This window comes from Oncorhynchus gorbuscha, linkage group LG18 (assembly GCF_021184085.1).
Source record: "Oncorhynchus gorbuscha isolate QuinsamMale2020 ecotype Even-year linkage group LG18, OgorEven_v1.0, whole genome shotgun sequence".
NCBI classification, from domain to species: Eukaryota; Metazoa; Chordata; class Actinopteri; order Salmoniformes; family Salmonidae; genus Oncorhynchus; species Oncorhynchus gorbuscha.
In genome coordinates this window covers 72818172-72838561 of record NC_060190.1, presented here as the reverse complement: position 1 = coordinate 72838561, position 20390 = coordinate 72818172, and the positions used below count along the sequence as shown (strand labels likewise).

General features: G+C 47.7%; 1 protein-coding gene across 1 annotated transcript in view; it reads right to left on the bottom strand.

The window, feature by feature from the left end:
- Positions 1-16547, bottom strand: part of LOC124003800 (zinc finger protein GLI1-like) — a 185498-nt gene extending 168951 nt beyond the window's left edge. The window contains exon 1 of the mRNA XM_046312373.1: positions 16172-16547. The gene's annotated coding sequence lies outside the window, so the exon portion shown is untranslated. The remainder of the gene's footprint in view (positions 1-16171) is intronic.
- Positions 16548-20390: the final 3843 nt, after the last annotated feature.

Genomic DNA, 20390 nt, shown 5'->3' with positions numbered 1-20390 from the left:
ACTGGTATGATGTAGTTATTGAATGGGAGTCTGTTAGATGACTGGTATGATGTAGTTATTGAATAGGAATCAGTTGAATGACTGGTATGATGTAGTTATTGAATAGGAATCAGTTGAATGACTGGTATGATGTAGTTATTGGATGACTGGTATGATGTAGTGGTTGGATGACTGGTATGATGTAGTTGTTGGATGACTGGTATGATGTAGTTGTTGGATGACTGGTATGATGTAGTTGTTGGATGACTGGTATGATGTAGTTGTTGGATGACTGGTATGATGTAGTTGTTGGATGACTGGTATGATGTAGTTGTTGGATGACTGGTATGATGTAGTTGTTGGATGACTGGTATGATGTAGTTATTGGATGACTGGTATGATGTAGTGGTAGGATGACTGGTATGATGTAGTGGTAGGATGACTGGTATGATGTAGTGGTTGGATGACTGGTATGATGTAGTGGTTGGATGACTGGTATGATGTAGTGGTTGGATGACTGGTATGATGTAGTTGTTGGATGACTGGTATGATGTAGTTGTTGGATGACTGGTATGATGTAGTTGTTGGATGACTGGTATGATGTAGTTGTTGGATGACTGGTATGATGTAGTTATTGAATAGGAATCAGTTGAATGACTGGTATGATGTAGTTATTCGATGGGAGTCTGTTAGATGACTGGTATGATGTAGTTATTGAATAGGAATCAGTTGAATGACTGGTATGATGTAGTTATTGGATGACTGGTATGATGTAGTTATTGAATGGGAGTCTGTTAGATGACTGGTATGATGTAGTTATTGAATAGGAATCAGTTGAATGACTGGTATGATGTAGTTATTGAATAGGAATCAGTTGAATGACTGGTATGATGTAGTTATTGGATGACTGGTATGATGTAGTGGTTGGATGACTGGTATGATGTAGTTGTTGGATGACTGGTATGATGTAGTTGTTGGATGACTGGTATGATGTAGTTGTTGGATGACTGGTATGATGTAGTGGTTGGATGACTGGTATGATGTAGTGGTTGGATGACTGGTATGATATAGTTGTTGGATGACTGGTATGATGTAGTTATTGGATGACTGGTATGATGTAGTGGTTGGATGACTGGTATGATGTAGTTGTTGGATGACTGGTATGATGTAGTTGTTGGATGACTGGTATGATGTAGTTATTGGATGACTGGTATGATGTAGTGGTAGGATGACTGGTATGATGTAGTGGTTGGATGACTGGTATGATGTAGTGGTTGGATGACTGGTATGATGTAGTGGTTGGATGACTGGTATGATGTAGTTGTTGGATGACTGGTATGATGTAGTTGTTGGATGACTGGTATGATGTAGTTGTTGGATGACTGGTATGATGTAGTTATTGAATAGGAATCAGTTGAATGACTGGTATGATGTAGTTATTGGATGGGAGTCTGTTAGATGACTGGTATGATGTAGTTATTGAATAGGAATCAGTTGAATGACTGGTATGATGTAGTTATTGGATGACTGGTATGATGTAGTTATTGAATGGGAGTCTGTTAGATGACTGGTATGATGTAGTTATTGAATAGGAATCAGTTGAATGACTGGTATGATGTAGTTATTGAATAGGAATCAGTTGAATGACTGGTATGATGTAGTTATTGGATGACTGGTATGATGTAGTGGTTGGATGACTGGTATGATGTAGTTATTGAATAGGAATCAGTTGAATGACTGGTATGATGTAGTTATTGAATAGGAATCAGTTGAATGACTGGTATGATGTAGTTATTGGATGACTGGTATGATGTAGTGGTTGGATGACTGGTATGATGTAGTTGTTGGCTGACTGGTATGATGTAGTTGTTGGATGACTGGTATGATGTAGTTGTTGGATGACTGGTATGATGTAGTTGTTGGATGACTGGTATGATGTAGTTATTGAATAGGAATCAGTTGAATGACTGGTATGATGTAGTTATTGGATGACTGGTATGATGTAGTTATTGGATGACTGGTATGATGTAGTTGTTGGATGACTGGTATGATGTAGTTATTGAATGGGAGTCTGTTAGATGACTGGTATGATGTAGTTATTGGATGACTGGTATGATGTAGTTATTGGATGACTGGTATGATGTAGTTATTGGATGACTGGTATGATGTAGTTGTTGGATGACTGGTATGATGTAGTTGTTGGATGACTGGTATGATGTAGTTATTGAGCGGCTTCACTGCAAGTATATTGTATGTTTCGAATATTCATTAAACAAATATTTATTTAAAAAAAAGTTTTTTTAAGAATATGCATATCCTAGCTTCAGGTCCTGAGCTACAAGAAGTTCAATTTGTGTATGTCATTTTAGGCTATTTTTTTTTTAAGAGTCTGATCCTTAGTAAGGGGGATTCTAGTGGGGAGGGGGGGGTATAGAAGGACATTTTTTCAGTTGAGATCATTTCATTTTGAATTTCTAAACAAATACATTTTTTTCCTGTTTTGATTAATTTAATAAAGTGAGTTAGGTCTGCTCTATACGAAATTAGCATACCCCCTGAGTCCCTTCAACTGTTTCACATCTGGTAGTCTGGTGGAATGGAAAAGCAGCTCTCTGTAACCTAGAGGACAACCAGTGAGTCCATCTCCTCTATACCACCCACCTGGTAGTGTGGTGGATGGGACTACCAGCTCTCTGTAACCTAGAGGGCAACCAGTGGGTCCATCTCCTCTATACCACCCACCTGGTAGTGTGGTGGATGGGACTACCAGCTCTCTGTAACCTAGAGGACAACCAGTGGGTCCGTCTCCTCTATACCACCCACCTGGTAGTTTGGTGGATGGGACTACCAGCTCTCTGTAACCTAGAGGACAACCAGTGGGTCCATCTCCTCTATACCACCCACCTGGTAGTTTGGTGGATGGGACTACCAGCTCTCTGTAACCTAGAGGACAACCAGTGGGTCCATCTCCTCTATACCACCCACCTGGTAGTGTGGTGGATGGGACTACCAGCTCTCTGTAACCTAGAGGACAACCAGTGGGTCCATCTCCTCTATACCACCCACCTGGTCGTTTGGTGGATGGGACTACCAGCTCTCTGTAACCTAGAGGGCAACCAGTGGGTCCATCTCCTCTATACCACCCACCTGGTAGTGTGGTGGATGGGACTACCAGCTCTCTGTAACCTAGAGGACAACCAGTGGGTCCATCTCCTCTATACCACCCACCTGGTAGTTTGGTGGATGGGACTACCAGCTCTCTGTAACCTAGAGGACAACCAGTGGGTCCATCTCCTCTATACCACCCACCTGGTAGTGTGGTGGATGGGACTACCAGCTCTCTGTAACCTAGAGGACAACCAGTGGGTCCATCTCCTCTATACCAGGTTTGACACTGTCTGTTTTTCCAATTTCTTTGATGAAGTCCAAGTTCCTGCTCTTTAGGCTAAAGGCAGATGACCTCAGGCCTGCACCACACACCGCTGGATATTCTATTCCTTCCCTCCCCTCGCCCTCTCTCCCACTCCTTCCCTCCCTCCTCCACCTGAGGCAGACGAACGACACAAGCCTCTGTCATCAAGGTTTTATGGTGAAGAGGTTAATATGATGAGTTAGTATGCAGATGATCTTTGCACATGAAGTTGAGTAGGTATTCAAGGAATGTGATCAATGACTTGGTCATTATATGAGAGCAAGCAAAACAAACTGGAACAACAGCTATCCATTGATTGACAGGAGCCATTCAATGAGGTAGAAAAAGAGAGAGAGAGACAGAGAACAAGACACAGAGAGGAACAGACAACAGTGAAAAGATGTATGAACAGCAACACCACAGTGCAAAACGTCTGTCAGTCCCAGTCCCTCTCTGCACCACACACCGCTCCCTGTAGCTGCCCAGTGTTGCAGCCAGTCCCAGTCCCAGTCCCTCTCTGCACCACACACCGCTCCCTGTAGCTGCCCAGTGTTGCAGCCAGTCCCTCTCTGCACCACACACTGCTCCCTGTAGCTGCCCAGTGTTGCAGCCAGTCCCAGTCCCAGTCCCTCTCTGCACCACACACCGCTCCCTATAGCTGCCCAGTGTTGCAGCCAGTCCCAGTCCCAGTCTCTCTCTGCACCACACACCGCTCCCTGTAGCTGCCCAGTGTTGCAGCCAGTCCCAGTCCCAGTCCCTCTCTGCACCACACACCGCTCCCTGTAGCTGCCCAGTGTTGCAGCCAGTCCCAGTCCCAGTCCCTCTCTGCACCACACACCGCTCCCTGTAGCTGCCCAGTGTTGCAGCCAGTCCCAGTCCCAGTCCCTCTCTGCACCACACACCGCTCCCTGTAGCTGCCCAGTGTTGCAGCCAGTCCCAGTCCCTCTCTGCACCACACACCGCTCCCTGTAGCTGCCCAGTGCTGCAGCCAGTCCCAGTCCCTCTCTGCACCACACACCGCTCCCTGTAGCTGCCCAGTGCTGCAGCCAGTCCTAGTCCCTCTCTGCACCACACACCGCTCCCTGTAGCTGCCCAGTGTTGCAGCCAGTCCCTCTCTGCACCACACACTGCTCCCTGTAGCTGCCCAGTGTTGCAGCCAGTCCCAGTCCCTCTCTGCACCACACACCGCTCCCTGTAGCTGCCCAGTGTTGCAGCCAGTCCCAGTCCCAGTCCCTCTCTGCACCACACACCGCTCCCTGTAGCTGCCCAGTGTTGCAGCCAGTCCCAGTCCCTCTCTGCACCACACACCGCTCCCTGTAGCTGCCCAGTGTTGCAGCCAGTCCCAGTCCCAGTCCCTCTCTGCACCACACACCGCTCCCTGTAGCTGCCCAGTGTTGCAGCCAGTCCCAGTCCCAGTCCCTCTCTGCACCACACACCGCTCCCTGTAGCTGCCCAGTGCTGCAGCCAGTCCCAGTCCCTCTCTGCACCACACACCGCTCCCTGTAGCTGCCCAGTGTTGCAGCCAGTCCCAGTCCCAGTCCCTCTCTGCACCACACACCGCTCCCTGTAGCTGCCCAGTGTTGCAGCCAGTCCCAGTCCCAGTCCCTCTCTGCACCACTCACCGCTCCCTGTAGCTGCCCAGTGTTGCAGCCAGTCCCAGTCCCTCTCTGCACCACACACCGCTCCCTGAAGCTGCCCAGTGTTGCAGCCAGTCCCAGTTCCAGTCCCTCTCTGCACCACACACCGCTCCCTGTAGCTGCCCAGTGTTGCAGCCAGTCCCAGTCCCAGTCCCTCTCTGCACTACACACCGCTCCCTGAAGCTGCCCAGTGTTGCAGCCAGTCCCAGTCCCAGTCCCTCTCTGCACCACACACCGCTCCCTGTAGCTGCCCAGTGTTGCAGCCAGTCCCAGTCCCTCTCTGCACCACACACTGCTCCCTGTAGCTGCCCAGTGTTGCAGCCAGTCCCAGTCCCAGTCCCTCTCTGCACCACACACCGCTGCCTGTAGCTGCCCAGTGTTGCAGCCAGTCCCAGTCCCTCTCTGCACCACACACTGCTCCCTGTAGCTGCCCAGTGTTGCAGCCAGTCCCAGTCCCTCTCTGCACCACACACCGCTGCCTGTAGCTGCCCAGTGCTGCAGCCAGTCCCAGTCCCTCTCTGCACCACACACCGCTGCCTGTAGCTGCCCAGTGCTGCAGCCAGTCCCAGTCCCTCTCTGCACCACACACCGCTGCCTGTTGCTGCCCAGTGCTGCAGGCAGTCCCAGTCCCTCTCTGCACCACACACCGCTGCCTGTAGCTGCCCAGTGTTGCAGCCAGTCCCAGTCCCAGTCCCTCTCTGCACCACACACCGCTGCCTGTAGCTGCCCAGTGCTGCAGGCAGTCCCAGTCCCTCTCTGCACCACACACCGCTGCCTGTAGCTGCCCAGTGTTGCAGCCAGTCCCAGTCCCAGTCCCTCTCTGCACCACACACCACTGCCTGTAGCTGCCCAGTGTTGCAGCCAGTCCCAGTCCCAGTCCCTCTCTGCACCACACACCTCTGCCTGTAGCTGCCCAGTGCTGCAGGCAGTCCCAGTCCCTCTCTGCACCACACACCTCTGCCTGTAGCTGCCCAGTGCTGCAGCCAGTCCCAGTCCCTCTCTGCACCACACACCTCTGCCTGTAGCTGCCCAGTGCTGCAGCCAGTCCCAGTCCTAGTCCCTCTCTGCACCACACACCTCTGCCTGTAGCTGCCCAGTGCTGCAGCCAGTCCCAGTCCCTCTCTGCACCACACACCGCTCCCTGTAGCTGCCCAGTGTTGCAGCCAGTCCCAGTCCCTCTCTGCACCACACACCGCTGCCTGTAGCTGCCCAGTGCTGCAGCCAGTCCCAGTCCCTCTCTGCACCACACACCGCTGCCTGTAGCTGCCCAGTGCTGCAGCCAGTCCCAGTCCCTCTCTGCACCACACACTGCTCCCTGTAGCTGCCCAGTGTTGCAGCCAGTCCCAGTCCCTCTCTGCACCACACACCGCTGCCTGTAGCTGCCCAGTGCTGCAGCCAGTCCCAGTCCCTCTCTGCACCACACACCGCTGCCTGTAGCTGCCCAGTGCTGCAGCCAGTCCCAGTCCCTCTCTGCACCACACACCGCTGCCTGTAGCTGCCCAGTGTTGCAGCCAGTCCTAGTCCCTCTCTGCACCACACACCGCTGCCTGTAGCTGCCCAGTGTTGCAGCCAGTCCTAGTCCCTCTCTGCACCACACACCGCTGCCTGTAGCTGCCCAGTGCTACAGCCAGTCCCAGTCCCTCTCTGCACCACACACCGCTGCCTGTAGCTGCCCAGTGCTGCAGCCAGTCCCAGTCCCTCTCTGCACCACACACCGCTGCCTGTAGCTGCCCAGTGCTGCAGCCAGTCCCAGTCCCTCTCTGCACCACACACCGCTGCCTGTAGCTGCCCAGTGCTGCAGCCAGTCCTAGTCCCTCTCTGCACCACACACCTCTGCCTGTAGCTGCCCAGTGCTGCAGCCAGTCCCAGTCCCTCTCTGCACCACACACCGCTGCCTGTAGCTGCCCAGTGTTGCAGCCAGTCCCAGTCCCAGTCCTGTTGCAGCCAGTCCCCTAGTCCCTCTGCACCACACCTCTGCCTGTAGCTGCCCAGTGCTGCAGCCAGTCCCAGTCCCTCTCTGCACCACACACCGCTGCCTGTAGCTGCCCAGTGCTGCAGCCAGTCCCAGTCCCTCTCTGCACCACACACCTCTCCCTGTAGCTGCCCAGTGCTGCAGCCAGTCCCAGTCCCTCTCTGCACCACACACCGCTGCCTGTAGCTGCCCAGTGTTGCAGCCAGTCCCAGTCCCTCTCTGCACCACACACCGCTCCCTGTAGCTGCCCAGTGCTGCAGCCAGTCCCAGTCCCTCTCTGCACCACACACCGCTCCCTGTAGCTGCCCAGTGCTGCAGCCAGTCCCAGTCCCTCTCTGCACCACACACTGCTCCCTGTAGCTGCCCAGTGCTGTAGGCCCTCTGAAGGCCCATGAGCCGGAGACAGACAGCTGATTGTTTCAGGTTCACAGGGTGTGAAAGGGCCTCTGATCCCAGTGAGGGTGGTCCCTCTCTCTCTCTGTCTCTCTCAGAGGTGGGAGGAGAGACAGGACCAATGGCGTGTCTTCCACGCTAAGCAGACAGACCTAAATGGAATCTGCTGTACAAAAACACACCACTTGTTGCAGTCGGCCTGTTCTGCCTGGAAGTGGTCTGCTCTGGTCAGGTCTAGTGTAGTCTGGTCTGGTTTAGTCTGGTCTGGTGTAGTCTGGTCTGGTCTGGTTTAGTCTGGTCTAGTTTAGTCTGGTCTGGTGTAGTCTGGTCTGGTGTAGTCTGGTCTGGTCTGGTGTAGTCTGGTCTGGTCTGGTGTAGTCTGGTCTGGTTTAGTCTGGTCTGGTTTAGTCTGGTCTGGTTTAGTCTGGTCTAGTTTAGTCCGGTCTGGTGTAGTCTGGTCTGGTGTAGTCTGGTCTGGTGTAGTCTGGTCTGGTTTAGTCTGGTCTGGTTTAGTCTGGTCTGGTTTAGTCTGGTCTGGTCTGGTGTAGTCTGGTCTGGTCTGGTTTAGTCTGGTCTGGTTTAGTCTGGTCTGGTTTAGTCTGGTCTGGTTTAGTCTGGTCTGGTCTGGTGTAGTCTGGTCTGGTCTGGTTTAGTCTGGTCTGGTTTAGTCTGGTCTGGTTTAGTCTGGTCTGGTTTAGTCTGGTCTGGTCTGGTTTAGTCTGGTCTGGTTTAGTCTGGTCTGGTTTAGTCTGGTCTGGTGTAGTCTGGTCTGGTCTGGTTTAGTCTGGTCTGGTTTAGTCTGGTCTGGTTTAGTCTGGTCTGGTGTAGTCTGGTCTGGTGTAGTCTGGTCTGGTCTGGTTTGGTCTGGTCTGGTTTAGTCTGGTCTGGTTTAGTCTGGTCTGGTTTAGTCTGGTCTGGTGTAGTCTGGTTTAGTCTGGTCTGGTTTAGTCTGGTCTGGTGTAGTCCGGTCTGGTGTAGTCCGGTCTGGTGTAGTCCGGTCTGGTGTAGTCTGGTCTGGTTTAGTCTGGTCTGCTCTGGTGTAGTCTGGTCTGGTTTAGTCTGGTCTAGTCTATTCTGGTCTGGTGTAGTCTGGTCTGGTCTGGTGTAGTCTGGTCTGGTTTAGTCTGGTCTGGTCTGGTGTAGTCTGGTCTGGTTTAGTCTGGTCTAGTCTAGTCTGGTCTGGTGTAGTCTGGTCTGGTCTGGTGTAGTCTGGTCTAGTCTAGTCTGGTCTGGTGTAGTCTGGTCTGGTCTGGTGTAGTCTGGTCTAGTCTAGTCTGGTCTGGTGTAGTCTGGTCTGGTTTAGTCTGGTCTAGTCTAGTCTGGTCTGGTGTAGTCTGGTCTGGTCTGGTGTAGTCTGGTCTAGTCTAGTCTGGTCTGGTGTAGTCTGGTCTGGTTTAGTCTGGTCTGGTGTAGTCTGGTCTGGTTTAGCCTGGTCTGGTTTAGTCTGGTCTGGTGTAGTCTGGTCTGGTGTAGTCTGGTCTGGTTTAGTCTGGTCTGGTGTAGTCTGTTCTGGTGTAGTCTGGTCTGGTTTAGTCTGGTTTGGTGTATTCTGGTCTGGTTTAGTCTGGTCTGGTTTAGTCTGGTCTGGTGTAGTCTGGTCTGGTTTAGTCTGGTCTGGTCTGGTGTAGTCTGGTCTGGTGTAGTCCGGTCTGGTCTGATGTAGTCTGGTCTGGTCTGGTGTAGTCTGGTCTGGTCTGGTTTAGTCTGGTCTGGTGTAGTCTGGTCTGGTGTAGTCTGGTCTGGTCTGGTTTAGTCTGGTCTAGTCTAGTCTGGTCTGGTGTAGTCTGGTCTGGTCTGGTTTAGTCTGGTCTGGTTTAGTCTGGTCTGGTCTGGTTTAGTCTGGTCTGGTTTAGTCTGGTCTGGTGTAGTCTGGTCTGGTGTAGTCCGGTCTGGTCTGGTGTAGTCTGGTCTGGTGTAGTCTGGTCTAGTTTAGTCTGGTCTAGTTTAGTCTGGTCTGGTGTAGTCTGGTCTAGTTTAGTCTGGTCTAGTTTAGTCTGGTCTAGTGTAGTCTGGTCTGGTTTAGTCTGGTCTAGTTTAGTCTGGTCTAGTTTAGTCTGGTCTAGTTTAGTCTGGTCTGGTGTAGTCTGGTCTAGTTTAGTCTGGTCTAGTTTAGTCTGGTCTAGTGTAGTCTGGTCTAGTTTAGTCTGGTCTAGTTTAGTCTGGTCTAGTTTAGTCTGGTCTAGTGTAGTCTGGTCTGGTTTAGTCTGGTCTGGTTTAGTCTGGTCTGGTTTAGTCTGGTGTAGTCTGGTCTAGTTTAGTCTGGTCTGGTGTAGTCTGGTGTAGTCTGGTCTGGTTGAGTCTGGTCTGGTTTAGTCTGGTCTGGTTTAGTCTGGTCTGGTTTAGTCCGGTCTGGTGTAGTCTGGTCTGGTCTGGTGTAGTCTGGTCTGGTTTAGTCTGGTCTGGTCTGGTGTAGTCTGGTCTGGTCTGGTGTAGTCTGGTCTGGTTTAGTCTGGTCTGGTGTAGTCTGGTCTGGTGTAGTCTGGTCTGGTTTAGTCTGGTCTGGTGTAGTCTGGTCTGGTCTGGTTTAGTCTGGTCTGGTTTAGTCTGGTCTGGTTTAGTCTGGTCTGGTCTGGTGTAGTCTGGTCTGGTTTGGTTTAGTCTGGTCTGGTTTAGTCTGGTCTAGTTTAGTCTGGTCTGGTCTGGTGTAGTCTGGTCTAGTCTAGTCTGGTCTGGTGTAGTCTGGTCTGGTCTGGTGTAGTCTGGTCTAGTCTAGTCTGGTCTGGTGTAGTCTGGTCTGGTTTAGTCTGGTCTAGTGTAGTCTGGTCTAGTTTAGTCTGGTCTAGTTTAGTCTGGTCTAGTGTAGTCTGGTCTGGTTTAGTCTGGTCTGGTTTAGTCTGGTCTGGTTTAGTCTGGTGTAGTCTGGTCTAGTTTAGTCTGGTCTGGTGTAGTCTGGTGTAGTCTGGTCTGGTTGAGTCTGGTCTGGTTTAGTCTGGTCTGGTTTAGTCTGGTCTGGTTTAGTCTGGTCTGGTGTAGTCTGGTCTGGTCTGGTGTAGTCTGGTCTGGTTTAGTCTGGTCTGGTGTAGTCTGGTCTGGTGTAGTCTGGTCTGGTTTAGTCTGGTCTGGTGTAGTCTGGTCTGGTCTGGTTTAGTCTGGTCTGGTTTAGTCTGGTCTGGTTTAGTCTGGTCTGGTCTGGTGTAGTCTGGTCTGGTTTGGTTTAGTCTGGTCTGGTTTAGTCTGGTCTGGTTTAGTCTGGTCTGGTTTAGTCTGGTCTGGTCTGGTTTAGTCTGGTCTGGTTTAGTCTGGTCTGGTTTAGTCTGGTCTGGTGTAGTCTGGTCTGGTCTGGTTTAGTCTGGTCTGGTTTAGTCTGGTCTGGTTTAGTCTGGTCTGGTGTAGTCTGGTCTGGTCTGGTTTAGTCTGGTCTGGTTTAGTCTGGTCTGGTTTAGTCTGGTCTGGTGTAGTCTGGTCTGGTCTGGTGTAGTCTGGTCTGGTTTAGTCTGGTCTAGTCTATTCTGGTCTGGTGTAGTCTGGTCTGGTCTGGTGTAGTCTGGTCTGGTTTAGTCTGGTCTGGTCTGGTGTAGTCTGGTCTGGTTTAGTCTGGTCTAGTCTAGTCTGGTCTGGTGTAGTCTGGTCTGGTCTGGTGTAGTCTGGTCTGGTCTAGTCTGGTCTGGTGTAGTCTGGTCTGGTCTGGTGTAGTCTGGTCTAGTCTAGTCTGGTCTGGTGTAGTCTGGTCTGGTTTAGTCTGGTCTAGTCTAGTCTGGTCTGGTGTAGTCTGGTCTGGTTTAGCCTGGTCTGGTTTAGTCTGGTCTGGTGTAGTCTGGTCTGGTGTAGTCTGGTCTGGTTTAGTCTGGTCTGGTTTAGTCTGGTCTGGTGTAGTCTGGTCTGGTGTAGTCTGGTCTGGTTTAGTCTGGTCTGGTGTAGTCTGGTCTGGTTTAGTCTGGTCTGGTTTAGTCTGGTCTGGTGTAGTCTGGTCTGGTTTAGTCTGGTCTGGTCTGGTGTAGTCTGGTCTGGTGTAGTCCGGTCTGGTCTGGTGTAGTCTGGTCTGGTCTGGTGTAGTCTGGTCTGGTCTGGTTTAGTCTGGTCTGGTTTAGTCTGGTCTGGTTTAGTCTGGTCTGGTGTAGTCTGGTCTGGTTTAGTCTGGTCTGGTGTAGTCTGGTCTGGTGTAGTCTGGTCTGGTGTAGTCTGGTCTGGTCTGGTGTAGTCTGGTCTGGTCTGGTTTAGTCTGGTCTGGTGTAGTCTGGTCTGGTGTAGTCTGGTCTGGTCTGGTTTAGTCTGGTCTAGTCTAGTCTGGTCTGGTGTAGTCTGGTCTGGTCTGGTTTAGTCTGGTCTGGTTTAGTCTGGTCTGGTCTGGTTTAGTCTGGTCTGGTTTAGTCTGGTCTGGTGTAGTCCGGTCTGGTCTGGTGTAGTCTGGTATGGTGTAGTCTGGTCTAGTTTAGTCTGGTCTAGTTTAGTCTGGTCTGGTGTAGTCTGGTCTAGTTTAGTCTGGTCTAGTTTAGTCTGGTCTAGTTTAGTCTGGTCTAGTGTAGTCTGGTCTGGTTTAGTCTGGTCTAGTTTAGTCTGGTCTAGTTTAGTCTGGTCTAGTTTAGTCTGGTCTGGTGTAGTCTGGTCTAGTTTAGTCTGGTCTAGTTTAGTCTGGTCTAGTGTAGTCTGGTCTAGTTTAGTCTGGTCTAGTTTAGTCTGGTCTAGTTTAGTCTGGTCTAGTGTAGTCTGGTCTGGTTTAGTCTGGTCTGGTTTAGTCTGGTCTGGTTTAGTCTGGTGTAGTCTGGTCTAGTTTAGTCTGGTCTGGTGTAGTCTGGTGTAGTCTGGTCTGGTTGAGTCTGGTCTGGTTTAGTCTGGTCTGGTTTAGTCTGGTCTGGTTTAGTCCGGTCTGGTGTAGTCTGGTCTGGTCTGGTGTAGTCTGGTCTGGTTTAGTCTGGTCTGGTGTAGTCTGGTCTGGTGTAGTCTGGTCTGGTTTAGTCTGGTCTGGTGTATTCTGGTCTGGTCTGGTTTAGTCTGGTCTGGTGTAGTCCGGTCTGGTCTAGTTTAGTCTGGTCTGGTTTAGTCTGGTCTGGTTTAGTCTGGTCTGGTGTAGTCTGGTCTAGTGTAGTCTGGTCTAGTTTAGTCTGGTCTGGTGTAGTCTGGTCTGGTGTAGTCTGGTGTAGTCTGGTCTAGTTTAGTCTGGTCTGGTGTAGTCTGGTCTGGTTTAGTCTGGTCTGGTGTAGTCTGGTGTAGTCTAGTCTGTGTTATCTGCAATGCTAACTGCCCGCATCCAAAAGCTTGTTTCTTTTACGTCTTTGCTTTAGCCTTGAGTACCGGTATTCACTTTGCTTTAGCCTTGAGTACCGGTATTCACTTTGCTTTAGCCTTGAGTACCGGTATTCACTTTGCTTTAGCCTTGAGTACCGGTATTCACTTTGCTTTAGCCTTGAGTACCGGTATTCACTTTGCTTTAGCCTTGAGTACCGGTATTCACTTAGTGCTTTAGCCTTTTCTCTCCATCTATCCCCTCTGTCCTCTCATACCTTTTCTCTCCATCTATCCCCTCTGTCCTCTCTGGTGCATTTTGGTCTCCATCTATCCCCTCTGTCCTCTCATATTGCCTTTTCTCTCCATCTATCCCCTCTGTCCTCTCATATTGCCTTTTCTCTCCATCTATCCCCTCTGTCCTCTCATATTGCCTTTTCTCTCCATCTATCCCCTCTGTCCTCTCATATTGCCTTTTCTCTCCATCTATCCCCTCTGTCCTCTCATATTGCCTTTTCTCTCCATCTATCCACTCTGTCCTCTCATATTGCCTTTTCTCTCCATCTATCCCTCTGTCCTCTCATTTGCCTTTTCTCTCCATCTATCCCCTCTGTCCTCTCATATTGCCTTTTCTCTCCATCTATCCCCTCTGTCCTCTCATCTTGCCTTTTCTCTCCATCTATCCACTCTGTCCTCTCATCTTGCCTTTTCTCTCCATCTATCCCCTCTGTCCTCTCATATTGCCTTTTCTCTCCATCTATCCCCTCTGTCCTCTCAACTAGCCTTTTCTCTCCATCTATCCCCTCTGTCCTCTCAACTAGCCTTTTCTCTCCATCTATCCCCTCTGTCCTCTCATATTGCCTTTTCTCTCCATCTATCCCCTCTGTCCTCTCATATTGCCTTTTCTCTCCATCTATCCCTCTCTGTCCTCTCTATCCTCTCATTGCCTTTTCTCTCCATCTATCCCCTCTGTCCTCTCATATTGCCTTTTCTCTCCATCTATCCCCTCTGTCCTCTCATATTGCCTTTTCTCTCCATCTATCCCCTCTGTCCTCTCATATTGCCTTTTCTCTCCATCTATCCCCTCTGTCCTCTCAACTAGCCTTTTCTCTCCATCTATCCCCTCTGTCCTCTCATCTAGCCTTTTCTCTCCATCTATCCCCTCTGTCCTCTCATATTGCCTTTTCTCTCCATCTATCCCCTCTGTCCTCTCAACTAGCCTTTTCTCTCCATCTATCCCCTCTGTCCTCTCATATTGCCTTTTCTCTCCATCTATCCCCTCTGTCCTCTCAACTTGCCTTTTCTCTCCATCTATCCCTCTGTCCTCTCATATTGCCTTTTCTCTCCATCTATCCCCTCTGTCCTCTCATATTGCCTTTTCTCTCCATCTATCCACTCTGTCCTCTCCTCTTGCCTTTTCTCTCCATCTATCCACTCTGTCCTCTCCTCTTGCCTTTTCTCTCCATCTATCCACTCTGTCCTCTCATATTGCCTTTTCTCTCCATCTATCCACTCTGTCCTCTCATATTGCCTTTTCTCTCCATCTATCCTGTCCTCTGTCCTCTCATCTATCCATTGCCTTTTCTCTCCATCTATCCACTCTGTCCTCTCCTCTTGCCTTTTCTCTCCATCTATCCACTCTGTCCTCTCCTTTTTCTCTCCATCTATCCCCTCTGTCCTCTCATATTGCCTTTTCTCTCCATCTATCCCCTCTGTCCTCTCATATTGCCTTTTCTCTCCATCTATCCACTCTGTCCTCTCATATTGCCTTTTCTCTCCATCTATCCACTCTGTCCTCTCATATTGCCTTTTCTCTCCATCTATCCCCTCTGTCCTCTCCTCTCTTTTCTTCTGTCAATCTCAATCCCTTTCCATTTCTCTTATAGTAATAATGTCCCTCTTGTCCCATAAAGTCAGGAGATTGTTCTTGTAGCTCAGTTGGTAGAGCATGGCGCTTGTAACGCCAGGGTCCATTCGATCCCTCTGGACCACCCATTTCTTCTGTCAATCTCAATGTATGCACCATGACTGTACAGTAATAAAAGCGTCTGCTAAATGGCATATATATATATATATATTATATATAAATTGCAGGGTCAGTAAATCCTCCTGTCCCGGATGACGCTCCACATGCAAGTACACATGTTTTTTTTCCTGACTGTGTGACCAGAACAGGAAAGCATCTATGCCCTTAAGCGTAGATGTTGAATTACATTGTGACAGTGGTGTGGAGTGTGTTAATTGACACATTTATTTTAGATCTCCTCCTTGTTGATAAAGGATAAAACGGTGATTGGCTGTTGAGCTCAATCTGGATTTGACAAACCCTCAACACTAGTCTAATGTTGTCTAATGGTCTTAATCTGACCACATTAGCAGATTAATTTTATAACCTATTTAAGAGTAATTACTGAGATTACTGAGATTAACAAGTGTTATGCGTTATTTCATATTAGCGGTTTGCGACCATTTTCTCAAAAGACACACAGAATGAAAGAAAGAAAACACATTTCAAAAACAAGACCACTCTAAAGGACTTGGCGCTCATCAACTTCGACAATAAATGCATTATTTTTCAAGTAACTTCCTTCACCTCTCTGTAGGCTATTTTTTTCGTATGAAAATAAAACATTTACTGGGCCATCTTTCACTTTTCAAAGACTCACCTTAGAATCCTGTGGTAGGCTACTATAATGATTTCGTTTTGCTGTGGGTGTCCTGACATAAGTACATGTGGAAACGATATTGGCACCTGAAGTATTTCAGGTTACAAGAAACAGCTGTTCTCAAGCGCCACCACGACCCTCCCTGGAATTCTGTAACGCCGACATAGAGACACACACAGCGAGGCGAGGAGCTGCAGGCCAGGCCGATGTCTTTTGAGTGTGTGTGGCTGTGGCACAGGCCGAATATAGAGGATGGAAACCTCAACGACCACATATTATGTTTGGGTGGTGGTGGGAGACGTGCAATTCCAAAATTCTCGACAGTGATTTCTTTTTGTTGTTGCTTTACGCTCGTGCCAATGCGTCATCAGCTCGAGAAGCAACATCTCCCTAATGTATAGACCAACTCCAAGACATGCATTGATTCTTAAAAAGCTATTTTCAACAATCAAAACTTTAAGATAGAATTTACAAGTTCAGAAAAGAAGAGAAGGCACTTTGGGAATGTCCAAAGTTTTTTTTTAACGAGAGGCATTCTTCAATAGTCTAAATAAGGTATTGAAATGCACAGTCCACTGAAGATATTTCAGATGTTCTCCACTGAAAGCAATAGCCTATTATCAATCAATTTAAATAACGAAAGCCACTGAATTCGGCTAACATTGATCATTTTGTTTATTCAACGTAAACACTGCACGCACCGCCATCGCCTATTAGATTGAACATCCCATTTCGACCATCATCCTCCGAAGTGACACCAATCTGACAATACCTTTAATATACTCAACATAACATATTACATAACTGCTAAGTCCAAATTGAACTTGCATATAAACAAACACACTTTTACCACCACTATTAGGCCTAAATTTAAAAATCTCTTCTATCAACGACTTTAGCTTACTTGGAATTAGAAACAGAAACTGAATAGGATAAAGCAAAGCAACTGTACCTTTTATGAAAAGTTGAAGAAGTCTGCATCAGTATGTTGACTTGATCCTCAGGGCTTTGGGACTTTTGGAAGCTCTGTGGCTGAAAACGAGAACGTCCCGCTGGGGGTTCCAGAATGTCCAATTTCTCTCTCCGCTTTCTTCTGGCACACAGATGGGACCGCCGGAATTAACCTGTATCTGCTCTCTTCTATTCCACCTTCCGTGTTCAAACCACGTCTTTATCCACTTTTTTTAGGAGCTTCTTTCCATAGTCTTTCCATAGTTACTTTATTCACAAATTTCACGAAATCAGTGTACAGGACAACATTGAACGAACCCCATTTTAGGTAACCAAAGTCCCGTAAACCCGAAGTTGGTTGCTCAGTCAATGGGGGAACGCTAGACCTCTCTTCTCCTCCCCCCTCCCTCACCCCTCCTCCCTCACTTTTTTTCAAAGTCTGTGGACCACCCCGAAACAGGAAGTTCACTTCTTGTTTTTCTTGAGAGAAAAAAAGACCATGCTGTCTGGTTGGTGGAGTTTTCTTAGTGGCGTAGTTAACAGTTTCTTCCACTGGCTGAAGACCTTGAAATGCACTCGAACAGAATAAATAATCGGTTAAACCAGATAATAATAGAACAATAATCATTACATAACAAAACACGTTACTGTAAATGTCAATCATAATTCACTATCATATGCATCATAAGAAAATGATCTGTCATAGGGTGGTCTGAAAATTATACGGGGTCTCATTTGACTTTTATTTATAAAACTTGTAGAAATGTTTGAACTTTTTTCTTTCTTGGGCAGCAGCATATGTGGCACTAGGGATGTTGATTGTTTGAATGTTATACGCCTTAGTGGAATTCTAGGTGGGCTACAACGCAAAACTGAAGTCAGGCCACCACGTCCTAGGCCAGGATGCATGCAGTAGGTTAGGAACGCTGTTTCTAAATACATTGAAGGCCCATTGCATAAGATGTATTGTCATACGCCAGGTTTCCATCTCATTTGCGACAGATTTTCATGCGAATATTCAAAAATCTATACAAAACAATAGGACCATTTTTCCACCAGAAATGCGTTTGCATCAAGTTGACTTCGTGCTGATAAAAGGCTGTGCGTGATGACGTAATGCACATACAAATAACTTTTGCCATTAAATTCCCATGTACATAATTAAAAATACAAGTTAATGTGTTAATAAAAGGCTGTGCTATAATGTTGCATAGGCTTACATTTTAAGTCATGATTTTCTTTACCAATCTGACCAGTGTAGCCTAGTTGTTAGAGCGTTGGACTAGTAACCGGAAGGTTTTGAGTTCAAACCCCTGTGCTAACAAGGTACAAATCTGTCGTTCTGCCCCTGAACAGGCAGTTAACCCACTGTTCCCGGGCCGTCATTGAAAATAAGAATGTGTTCTTAACTGACTTGCCTGGTAAAATAAAGGTACAATTTAAATTTAAAAAATTGCTTGTATTTTGACTCAGTGACCACTATTTTGATATTCTGTGGATTTTTACATGGCATTGAAAGACAATTAGGTCTGAAGAAAAATCTAAATTTGACACAAACCTTCAAATAGGTATGTAATGACACATTATATAAACTTTTATAGTGTTTTATTTACATTTTAGAGGCGATACGGTGATAAGTTGGACAGGTCGAGTGAAAAAAAGGGCGTTTTCCCACCTGACATCTCTCCTTCTCACTATCACGCATTAGTTTCGCTTCCCCACCCGACATTTTTAAAAAGACCTGAAGGAGCTCATTGCCTTCTTCAATCATGCAGGAACGGGCAGCGTGGAGGTCTCGGCATGAATTCTGTTGGAAAGGGGAGAAATTGTGCTTTACAATGGTATTGACATTACAACTTCATCTGGAAGTATTACGTTTTTGGGCTCTAAAATAAGGTCACTTGTACGGACCAAGGCTATGTACAAAAAGTTAGTGAGTTTATGTTAGTGTTCAGCGAAATAACAACACCATTTTAAATACAGGTAGCCAAGTCAAATAATTAATATCCAATCACATTAACCGTTACTCTCTCGCAGGAATTACATTAACAGTCCGTATGTAGCCAAACGTTTCTCAACTAGCCTACCTGGTTAAATAAAGGTGTTCTCAACTAGCCTACCTGGTTAAATAAAGGTGATCTCAACTAGCCTACCTGGTTAAATAAAGGTGTTCTCAACTAGCCTAAAATAAAGGTGTTCTAGCCTACCTGGTTAAATAAAGGTGTTCTCAACTAGCCTACCTGGTTAAATAAAGGTGTTCTCAACTAGCCTACCTGGTTAAATAAAGGTGAGATAAAAAATAAAATAAAAACGTAGCTGCTGCTCATTCCGTTTGCTCGAAAATTGACAAGTTGTTAAAAAGTAAAAAAAGGTTTGGCCTGCATCCATAGAGACACACACCAGCTGTACTGGTGGTACTGCTACTACCAGCAGTACGGCACCTATCGATGACACAAGTTGTTCTGCTTCCACGAGCACATCCAATGCTAGCATCAGTAATTCTCCATTTGTTGTTAGCCCAGCTAGCATGGACACTGACAGTTGTGAATCTGATGCAGCCGAAGAGCTACTGCCCCCTTACCCGGGAAAGCACCGAACAACAGACAGGGACGTTGGACCATCGAAACCTTCACTCTTGCGCAGACATTTAGAAACAATTTGAAAAATAAGCCAGAGGAGTTTTTTGAGCGAGAATTAAGACGACTTTCGAGTAGTAAGACATGTATAAAAGTAACAGATACCATTAATAAGAAGGGGCTAGAAGCGTCTTATATGGTGAGCTACCGAGTGGCTGGACAGGCAAGCCCCATACTATTGTGGAGGACTTAATTCTTCCTGCTGCCGCAAATATGGCTGGGACAATGCTGGGGGAAAGGCCCAAAACACTATACAGACAATCTCTTCATCAAACAACACTGTTTCACGATGCATCAGTGACACGGCAGGAGATGTTCTGAAACAATTACTGCTTCACATACAAGCCAGTGAATTCTATGCGTTACAGCTGGATGAGTCAACAGACGTGGCGGGCCTGGCACAGCTCCTGATATATGTCCGTTAAGTTTATGGGGGGTCAGTAAAGGAAGACATCCTCTTCTGCAAACCACTGGAAACCAGGACAACAGGAGAGGATATTTTTAAAGTACTGGACAGTTTTGTGACATCAAATGGACTTTGGTGGTCAAGATGTTTTGGTATCTGTACTGATGGCGCAAAAGCCATGACAGGGAGACATAGTGGAGTGACATAGTGCAAGTGAACTCAAGCTTACGGACAATGTTAAATGGGATATAGCGAATCACCTGAGTTGGGTGCACAATTACGCAGGTACTTTCCCGAAACCGATGACACAAACAAAATGTCCACTTACAGATATCTGAACAAGAGAGCCTGATCCAAATTGCAACAAGCGGTTCTGTGAAAATTTAATTTAATCAGAAGCCACTGCCAGATTTCTGGATTGGGGCTGCGCTCAGAGTGTCCTGCCTTGGCAAATCACGCTGTTAAGACACTGATGCCCTTTGCAACCACGTACCTATGGAGAGTGGATTCTCAGCCCTCACTAGCATGACAACTAAATACAGGCACAGACTGTGTGTGGAAAAAGACTGAGACTCTCTCCAATACAACTCAACAGTGCAGAGTTATGTACGTCCTTTCAAGCATACCCTTCTCATTAATTCACAATTTTTGATTAACAAATTAGGTTTCATATGTAGATGGCTAAGTAAAGAGCAAAAAGATTGATTATTATTATTCTATTATTTGTGACCTGGTCCTATAGGAGCTCTTTGTCACTTCCCACGAGCCGGGTTGTGACAAACTCACACTCATTCTTCTGTTTAATAAATGTATCGTATATTGCAGGCAGGCAGGCAGGCAGGCAGGCAGGCAGGCAGGCAGGCAGGCAGGCAGGCAGGCAGGCAGGCAGGCAGGCAGGCAGGCAGGCAGGCAGGCAGGCAGGCAGGCAGGCAGGCAGGCAGACACTCTGTCTGTCCATATTCAAGTCTGTAGTATGTAACTCTACATTGACAACCTGAGGTTTGAAAAGTAAACAGTATGTTTTCCACATACTATTAAATCAAATTGTATTTGTCACATGCTACAACAGGTGTAGTAGACCTTACAGTGAAATGCTGAATACAACAGGTGTAGTAGACCTTACAGTGAAATGCTGAATACAACAGGTGTAGTAGACCTCACAGTGAAATGCTGAATAC